At 39.3% G+C, this 10,440-nt stretch overlaps 1 pseudogene; it reads right to left on the bottom strand.

Annotated features, from left to right (window-relative positions):
* Nucleotides 1-6,069: 6,069 nt before the first annotated feature.
* LOC112322152 (cyclin-G2 pseudogene) lies at nt 6,070-9,234 on the bottom strand (annotated as a pseudogene).
* Nucleotides 9,235-10,440: the final 1,206 nt, after the last annotated feature.

Genomic DNA, 10,440 nt, shown 5'->3' with positions numbered 1-10,440 from the left:
GAGTAGTACTTTTGTACACTCTTAGTGGGAGTACAAATTGAATAAATTCTGGAAAATAAGTTAACGTCCTAACCAAATAAAATTGTGCAACTCCATTAACTCAAGCAGTTCTATTTATAGAAAACAATTCCAAAGAAATATTCATAGATGAGTATCAAAATGTACAGAGTAGGTTATTTCTTTGTTGTTAGTGAAAATTGGAAACCTAAATATCCATCAATTAATTATTTTTATAATATTGCAATGTATTATATAGCTATTTAAATGAATGAGATAGACTTTTATGTACTTTTTCAAACACTAACCCTACAAAAATGGCAGTTCAGAGTTGCAAAGATTAAAAGTTGAAGTACCGATTTCTACCTGATAAAAACCCCAGAAAGAAGAAAAATAAATCAGAAAATGGTGGAGAGGAAAGAATTGAAGACAGAATAGTCACAAGTTTCTCACAACTAAAAAAAGACACATGCGCTCAGTTGAGAATCCTCTAGACTACAGAACATGACAGAACACACAACACAATACATATACGTGGTACAGAAATATGTTGAAATATTAAACATAAAGACAATTCTTAACGTTTCTAAAGTGAAAAGAGTAATAAGAGTTTGAATTTGAATCATTTACCTGAGATTTCCAAATAGCAATATTTGACATAAAAATGTAAAAGACTAAAATAACATATAGTGAATAAAGGATGGATTATTCTATAAATAATGTTTAAAAAATTAGTTCTTTATATGGACAACACAAATTATGGCTCTATGTCACAGAAATAAGCTCTGTGGATTGAAGACATATTGTGAAAAGATAAACAACAGAATTAGTAGAAAAGCTATTCTAATATCTTTTATCTCCTTATGGAGAATGATTTTAAATAAGACCCAAAGGCATTAATGAAATAAAAGAAAATCACATGTTGTACTGCGTCAAAAGTAAGGATTTCCTCAAAAGGGCCCCTGTGCTAAAGTTAGCAGTTGGAAGGTACAATATTTGCAACACCCAAAACTGACAAAGGATTACGGTCTGGATTATACAAGGAGCTCCTATAAATTTTCAAGAAATAAGGAAATCAGAAAGAACTGGGAAAGAATATGAATAGGCAATTTATAGACACAGACACCATAAAATTATAAAGAGAAAACCCACTTCAGTAGGAATCACAGAGTGCAGGTAAAAATAACAACGACATACACTGCATGTTCATCATAATGGCAAAAACTCAAATCTCAAAACATCAGATCTTTGACTTGGAGGAAAATGCTTATCACTTTTACATGAACACAGCAGAGTCCTTCGTTTTCCATCTTAGAAACTTATAAATAAAAATTATTTTTTACTTTTAAATATAGGTCCATAGAGAAGACAAATCTAACAGGCAAAAATGATGGGTACTCAGCATCACCATTCCCCAAGGGTGATGAATGCCTTTTATTCTAATATCTGGAGGTTAATTGTATTGACTCCTTCTCCTTTTAGGTCAGGTTTTCAGGCATAAGCCTCCTCTGTCAGAGTAGGTAAGCCCTGGTAGACCTCATCGCCATCATGCACACAAGACCTATCTGGATCCAGTGGTGGCGTGAATGCAATCAATTGCAGCCACAGCCTCCTCTTCTCCATTATCACAAAACATGTCCGGCAGGGAAGATTCACTTAATATTTGGATTATTGCAACAACTGCCACCACCTCATGTCCAATGAATCCTTGCCAGTCCAAAATATCATTATTTAAGAGTCCTAAGTCACCGCTATTTTTCTATTTAAGAATGGGCAGTATTTTTCTGTGAACTTCCTTATGTCACCATGTTTTTCTTTTTTAAACTAATTCAATTATCTTTAAGCATCCCCACCTATTCTCAAAAAAGTTGTGGAATTTTCTAATACAATTTTAAGTTGTCTTTTTAAAAAAAATTCAGTAAATCATTTGACAAATGACTGAATAAGTTCAGATTTTGTTTAATAGATGTCAGCTGATGCTTTATTGTATCTAGATGAGAGCAGCATCTCTCAAAAGTAAAAATTAATCATTTCATCTCAGGGTTAGCATTACTTTGATATTTTCCCTTCAGGCTAGCAAACCACTGGTAACAGCCCCACATGTTACTTTTTCTCTTGCTAGACTTTAAACTTGGGAATTTCCAGTAAAGCCCCATCCTAACATCCTCAAAAACCCAATCTGGAAATTTTATTATTTCTTGCCTGTGTCCAATACATTTAGCAAGTCTTCTTTTCTGAGGCCACTGCCTGCCTTTCTAGAAAAATATCTTTTTGTCAATTGTTCCAACCTCCCAATCTTTTTTAACTGACTTGCCTTTATTTCCTTCTGGAAATAACTGTAGCTCTCACAGGCTAGATTGAAAATACAATTCTTTAAATTCCAAAGTATCTCAAAAAAATTTTTTAAGTTCACCATTCATATCCTTACCAGTTTGTTATTGCCATAAAATCATTAAAAAATTACAAAATTAGTTTATCTGAAGATAACATGACCACTTTTTCAATGTCAGGGGAAAGAATTATAAATCAATATCCAATAACATTTGAAGAAGGAAGCATTTCTTCATAAAACTTCATAGATGAGAGTGCTACATAATTTCAAAATAACAGAATCATCTTGGCAATGGAGGAAAAGAGCTTCAAGGGTCCTGAAATACGCCTTCACTTTGATGCATTTTTAGAGATCTTTTATGGGGAAGAAATAGCCTTTATGTGGGGAAAGTGAGCATTGCTGTAATTGTTGATGAAAGTAAATAGTTCCAACAAAAGAATCAGGGGTATGACACTATGAATGGAGGACTAGAAGATCTGATATTTGGGGACTTAAAAGTTAAGTTTGCTGAGAATCTCATTGTTGTTTGTCATGTTGTACATACTTAAACTGTCTTAAAGAGGTTGAAGAGACAAGCATCATAGAAACAAAATTTAAAAAAATAAAATCCTGTTTTGCAGTCTTTATTGGTTATATCTAATGTGGCAGGAAAGAGTTATTGAGCTCAAGTAAGTTATCTTGTCACCATCTGAATTAATTATGCCACATGGAAGGTTCCATGAAGGGACTTAAAGGGACTTCAAGTAATGACCCATCACTGCTTCTCACACAGTGAAAAAGCCATGAATTTGTCAGAATTCTTTTTTCATGGTTGTTCTATTACAATTGTCCCAATTTCCCCCCATTGCTCTACTCTGACCCACCCACCTCCCTCCACCACAGTGAACCCCCCACCCTGATGTCCATGTCCATGGGTCACTTAGACTTGTTCTTTAACTAGACCCTTCCTTTCCCTTCTCTCCTCCCTTATCCCCCTTCCTCTCTAGTTTGTTCCTTGTTTCCATGGTCAGAACTTTTGATACTTGCAGAAAATCTTTTCACGTGTAGTCCTACCACCTCCTTGAGACAGACAAGGTATAGAGTACTTTCGGCACAAAAAATAGACTTGTGAAAAACTTAGAATGGGAAATATCTGAGGACAATCAGTGTCAACCGATGGTCATTGACACCAATTCAACACCAACAGGAATCCCCATTTCGGGGTGCTGTGAGGCAGGAAACTTTATTCAGTACTAAGAAGCTCAATTGTGATACCGCACATCTCTGACGCAGCCCTGGGGCCAGGCCCCTCCCTTGCTGGACAGCTCTGCTCTTCTCCTCATTGGTCTGCTTCACGCTGCTCCATGCTGCACTGGTCTGCGCCATTGTGCTTTGGTTGTTCCGATTTGTGCCACTCTGCTCTGGCAAAACATCTTTGGTGTTTCAGCTTAGCTAGGGAGACACAGTCTACAGCGGAAAGGGAAAGTACACTCTCTGAGCCATGGGAAAACTGGCTTACGTGGACAAAAGCCCCCATCCTTGGTCCTGGATTGGGCTCTCCTCATGCAAATGAGGACTCCAAATGCTCGCAGCAGGATTGGTCCAAAAGGCACTGTTCTGATTGGTCAGAATAGAGCCTCTCTGTTTGGTTGGCGCTGTAAAACTACATTTGGATTGGGAAAGCCTCAGTCCTATTGGTTGAAATAGGATTCTAGGAGCTTTGTAATAAGGGCTGGCTCAAACCCGAGAAACAGTGTAGAGCCAGGCAGTTCAGTGCAGGCCTCTCCCTGAGGTGGCTTGCGTGGGAGGCTCCTGTGTACAAATGACTGCTAAGGTCCCTCTCTCTCTCTCTCTCTCTCCCCCTCTGTCTCTTTCTATGTCTTTTTCTCTGCCCCTTTTTAAAATTTGAGCCCAGTTGGCCACCAAGAATCCATCTTGGTAGGTGTCTTCTTTCTCAAGGTTCAAACCTGTGAGCAATCCCCATTCCATTTTTCTTAATCACTGAAAAATTTCAACATTCTGAACACTTTCCTCTCTCGTTTTTCAGGGTGCTCACACCACTAGTTTTCAGACTACTCTTTCAAACCTTTCTCTTCACTGAACAACCCAACCACCCTCCTCCTTTGTCCTCCCACCAGGCAAGCCCCTTTACTGTGGACGATGAACTGCCCTTTATCCCAACCTCTCTTTCAGGGTCTCTTCACCGCCCCGCACCTCTTACATAATTTTAAAGTCTTTTCACACAGACAACAGTAGAAAGACAGTCTTCTGAAGACACTGGAGATTTAGCCCAAAACAGTATTTCATAACTGTAAACTTCCTTTGTCATTTGTTGTTTCATCATCAACATGTACATAAATTTTTCACCCAACTTCGAAATACAGGGTCCAGCAGAAGTAAGGCCTGCCTGCATGTGGTTGGTAGGTAACAATATAGGTGTAATTTCAACATTTCACCTAAAATGTCATATGGTGTGCTTGAGTATAATAGTATTATGTTACAGAATTACATGCTTATGATTTTTTAAAAAAAGATTTTGTAATAAAAAGGGGAGTTGTTTGTGCCAGTGTATATATGAGTTGTGTTAATGTACGATGTGTGAAATCGTTTAGCATGTGTAGAAATGGAGGCCACAGGAAGATATGCCTTGATTAATTGTGGCTTTCAGTAACCCCATAGGCCTCTCTAGTGAAAGTTCTTATTTTTCACATATCCACAGGAACGTGTGTTTATTAGATATGGTGGAGGCAACATTCCGCTGCTCCTCCAGTTCTGCTTCCAGGCCTTTACTCTCCCATCGGCCTATGGAAGCCCAGCCTCACTGAAGGCTCTTTATGTTGTATCATCCTTGCTAAACTCATTCCATTCAAGCCGGGCTTTCAGACCTGGCTCACGGTCTTTTTCTGCCACAATCCTAGGAGATTTCAGTGTTCATGTAGGAGAAGATCCCATCCTAATTTGTAATTCCCTAGATCTCCTTCACATCACCCTGTCCTCCACTGCACTACAGCCCTTCTCCAGGGGAAATACCTTTACCACTCAGAAACCTCAAAGTTCCATATTCAAAGGTTTGTAAACAAATTTTTGATTTTTTTCACCTCTCTCATACTGTCATTCCCACAAAATTTGTACAACAATCTCAACAAGCCCTCCAGCCCCTGGACTCTCTTTTTTCTTTTAATTTTTCTTAGTTCAGTTCCTAGGTTGCTTTCCTTACTTAGCTTGGACTTCAAAGTTGTTCTTCTGAAGTTTAGTATCACCAGCAATCTGCACAACCCAAATGTTTAAGCAGTAACGATCAACCTTTTTTGTTTCTATATATTGGTAGTTGAAAACATTGGACTCTAGTCTCAGCAGATTTCAGTCCCTTATTTCATATTCATGAAGAAAACAAAGGCTCTATCCTTCAGCTTCCTACATTGTTACCCACAAAATCCATTATCTCTATATAAACAAGTAACTAAAGATCTTTTTATTCAGAGAAAAACATTAAAACTATTTTCAATCATTTCAGAGGCCCTAACTCATTTGATAGCTTAGATTTCTTAGAATATAGAAATAGACCCAATCTAGTCTGAATAATTATAGACAACAGGTGTTCTAGTCTATGTATTCCTGTCTACATGACAACTGGACAAAAATACTACCTACTTCCCCACTTATTGTTTACAAACCGTACACACACTTTAAATTCTGACACAGTACAACCGATTTCTAAAATGGAAAGCGTTTCAGCATGGTGGCACGAGACCATGCCACTTTCAAGCTGGAAACGACGGTCCATCTTTGATTGCTGTGCTGTAGAGAGAGCTGCTGAGTCTTCGTTCTCTGCAGCTCCCCTCTTCAGAGCCCTCACTGTCATCGGGACGGCTGCCTGCCGGTACTATTGACAACTCAGGAACACTATGGTTGCTGTCTTGGAGAATCTGGGTTCTGTGCCTAGAAACAATCCAAACAAAATTTTTTTTGCAACATTCAGGAGAAAACATTCAGCTAGTCATTTAGAAACTACTTCCCTCCAGTAAAAGAACTCAGTGTCATTAATCTTTGAACACTTTATAACAAGAAGGAGGATTTGCAATAGTTTAATGAATTACATTTCTACTTCCCAATTGAGGAGGCAAAAAACTAGTACAGATGGCTTTGTTTTTGAAAAGACCAGTAGAGAATTTTATGCTTTCAGCTGAGCTTCCAGTTTCTCAGGGCTCAATATTTCTTCTCTTTCTTAAATATAAAATATAATGTCTTATATAAGCAAAAAAATAGTATAAGACACCAGTACGTTTAATTTCATAAGTCAGATTTTTTCCCCAGGAGAATTTTTCTTTTTGTTTTCTGTTAGAAGCAGTGCACTTACGTTGAGTAATCAGGATTACTCCATGAGTGGATGAAACATTGCATTCTTCTTCCACTGTTCTGGAAGCCAGCAAAATAACAAACTCCAATGTAAGAAAAATTTTAGGTTCACTTTCATAAAAACCAAGGATCTGTCTAAACTATTGGTAGCCAGGATAAAAGTTTATATGCAAGATCCAACCCCCACCAAAAAAAAGTTGGATAAATACCTTATTTTTGACATTTCTCTGTCTTCAATACAAAATGTGTTTGTTCTCAAAGGTAGCTTTCACCAAGCTAAGCCCTTTTTTCTTGGGGTTGGAATTTCTGCTTTTATTCCAGGTAGAGTGTCAACAATTCACATAGCGGCGCTCATCCAGACTACTGAGACCTATGCTCCCGGCTCCTTCGCCAGGTGGGAGATGCAGCAGTTGGCCCAGGGAACACTGAGTAAAGAGGGACAGAATGGACTCTTCCATGGTTCAGGCACCCACCAGCTCAGCAGTGCCCTCAACAGGCAGCCAACCCTCCACTGCCACTGCCATCTCCTCCCCAGCCTCTCAGCCCAGCTTCATGCCACTGCCCACTCCCACCCTCTTGCTGGCAGCACCCGATCCTGCAGACAGCTGGCCTCCCAGCAGCCCTGGGGCCGTGCCATGCCACCGGCAGAGGCTGAAGCAAACCTCTTTTTGTTCGTTATATTTTTAATTTCCAAGATTAAAAACTGTTTTCGAGTTTTTCTTTTTTTTATGAGTGTTTTTGTTTCACAGGCGTTTTCTCTTTTCTTATATCCTTGATGATACTAATTTCTTTTTGTTTCTTCTCTTCCATTGATTGTTTTTGTTCAGTTTTTTCCTGTTTTTGTCTGTCTTCTAAGGTATCTTTCCTCAAACGTTTGGCTATTGTTGGCCATCTTTTAATACGTGAAAATCAGAAGCTTCCTGCAGGAAGTGCATTGGTGGGTGTTAGTGGGGAGGTTGTCAACCTGGCTGTCTAGGATTCTAGGACCAAGGCAGGAAAAGCAGCCTGCTTGCTGGCCCTGTATTCAATATGTAGATTTTTCCATAATGCTACTATCCTTAGCTCCTGTAGTCACCCCTACCTTATCCTGTATCTCTTATCTCTGAATCCTGAAGCTCCTTGGCTCAGTGTCTTCAGACTAAGCCTGTTGCTTCCTATATGGATGTGAGAAGGGTAGTTTCCAGAACATTCAGGGAAATACAGAAGAGCTGGGAAGTTCAACCACTTGGTACATAGACTTTTTGCTCAATCATGGTGCCAACACACCTCACCCCACATTGTGGACATTCTATGAGGCAAATTAGATCAGCTATAGGAATTCCACCTCCTGCAGCCACTCAATCCTATTTCTTCTAGTCTGCTAAGTCTACTGAATCTTCACCACCAGTTTGTTGTGCAAATATTTTTTGAAATCTTTCATCCACTGTTCTCTCTTATGTTCTATTTGTCCTCATGGTTAATAGCGTTTTAGTTCTTCACTGATAATAAAGTTTTTGGAGGAAGAGATGATGAACAGGATGGCCAATCTGTCAAGTTTAACTGGAGGGGCTCAGTAGTCAGTGGTTGACATTGCTGAAACCCTGGACATTGTAAGTGTACATGCGACCTGAGAGGAATATGTGATGCTGTATATCATTTGTGGCATTAGCATGCCCTTTTGCTCAACCTTCAATGTACGACCAGAATTTAAATCCCCGAGCAGCTATCATCCTAATCCAGTGTTATACCCTAGATGAAGACATTATGATCTGTCTCGTGAATTGAAACAAATGTAGGAAATGACAGAAACTAACCTGGATTTACCCTGATGCCTGAAATCTGCCCAACAGCTGACTTCAGCCCCAAACCCAGCGTTGGAGGAGAGGTCCTATTCCATGCCTGTACCATTCAATGAGCAAATACCTAGCTGTCATTTTAAGTAATAGACTTCCAGCTTTCCCCAGATTTAAATTCGACCTAACATTCATTTGCCACCTTCATATGTGCCCACCTGCCTGTTGACTGCCTTCCCTGTCTGCCTTCAGTAGGAGGGGTCTGTGTGGCTGAGAACCCTGCATTCCACGGCAAGAAGAAAGGGGTGTAGAGTGCGAGAGAGAAAAGCCTCACGAGTCCCTACAGGCAGGAACCATCTTGGCTGATATTTTTTAGTTTTGTCAAAATAACTGCAGTCACCTTTCATTGAGTAATCAGCCTCCCCCTGCTTATGGTGCACTTGTGGTTCCTAGTTTTGCTTTCAACAAACCCATAAAGAGGCATGTAAACCACATGATTCTAAGGTAAGTAGCTGAACCAATCCTAAAATTAGGACCTTATCCTTTAACACCCAAACACGAGCACAGCTAATGCAGCTTGTAGAATGGGTTCTGGGAGCATGTGAAGTACTACTTTCAAGTGAAACATTGTCAAAAGATTAATAATCACTCACCTTCAACATAAAATCCAGGTTTCTTTACATGACATACAAGGCTTTCCGGGACCTGTTCCGACCAGTACCTTTGAGGCGTCTGCCACTCCTTATCAGATGGGTCAGCTTTCGGGAAAAACAGCCGTACGCAAGCATGCATGCGCATGCGCACACACTGTGCCTTGCTCATCTGGGCCCATCTAGAATGCCTTTCTCCTCCACACTTCTCCCATCTCCGTGCCTAATATTCATGAGCTAACTGCTCCTCACCCTTTAAGAAGCACCTCTGGCTTCAGTTCCTGTAAGTATTTGTCTCTGATCAATCTCTACCATCACATTGCTGGGCTTTAACAGTTCTTTATATTTTAAACGTTGGCTTATGTTTTCTATTGTGCAACTATGGTCACATGAGTATAGTGACTTTGTGGTTCGTGCTTGAACTCTCAGTGTCTAGCACAGTGCCAGCCAGAGTACTCGATATGTATTTGTTGAAGGAAAGAACAAAGGAGAAGAACCATGGGCTTAAGGGTAAAAAGCAATTAGGCTAAATACTTTCAATTAAGATTAGTGTTTATCTATAGCTTCAGAATTATCCAACCATAAAGAATACCATTGAGACTCTTAATGAAAGAACGAAACTTCAATCATTTAATTGGAAAAAATAATACTGACACAGGGACTGTGGGAAATTAACATTCCTGTTGTGGGCATGTGTATACCTACCCACGTGTTCTTAGGCTCCGTTTTTCCAGGATAACTTCTCACCAAGTTCTGAGGCAAAGCTGGCTCAGGGGATGCACTTGTTAGGTCCTAACTTGGGGTGGAGAGAAGAGAGCTCGCAAGTGAGAGAGGAAAATGGGGAAACATTCATCTGACTTCAGTAGGAGGTATTTTTCATGTAAAAAACATGTAATGATACACACACATGCTTGTTATAAAATAGAACATTAAGATTCAAGAAAAATATAAAGAATAGAAAAAAATTTATATAAGAGAATATAGACATGGCTATTATGCCATGAAATAAAATCTTAAAATGTATGAAAAAAATCTGATTAATAGAGAAAATTGATCAACATTACAATAGAAAAATCCTGAAATGAAAAATAACACAGATGAGCAACAGAAAAAGTAGAAAATATGTCTGATATCAAGTGAACAAGCTGAAGTCAATACTGTGATATGTCACACTAGCTGTACAACTCAAGAAAAAAAAAATAAGGAATCCCCAAAGTTCAAAAGTAGAAGGAAAGTAAACAGATTACTCTCAGGACACCAAACTTCAGAGAGCTTCAGCCTGCAGAAGACAGCGACGTGACCTCTCCAACAGTCTTACGTAAAGAGAAAGCAGGGGAGAAGGCTGCCGTGCTGT

The sequence above is a fragment of the Desmodus rotundus genome, chromosome 3 (genome assembly GCF_022682495.2).
Source record: "Desmodus rotundus isolate HL8 chromosome 3, HLdesRot8A.1, whole genome shotgun sequence".
Classification (NCBI taxonomy): domain Eukaryota; kingdom Metazoa; phylum Chordata; class Mammalia; order Chiroptera; family Phyllostomidae; genus Desmodus; species Desmodus rotundus.
Note: the sequence above shows the minus strand (reverse complement) of the source record. Positions and strands in the feature narration are given on the sequence as shown.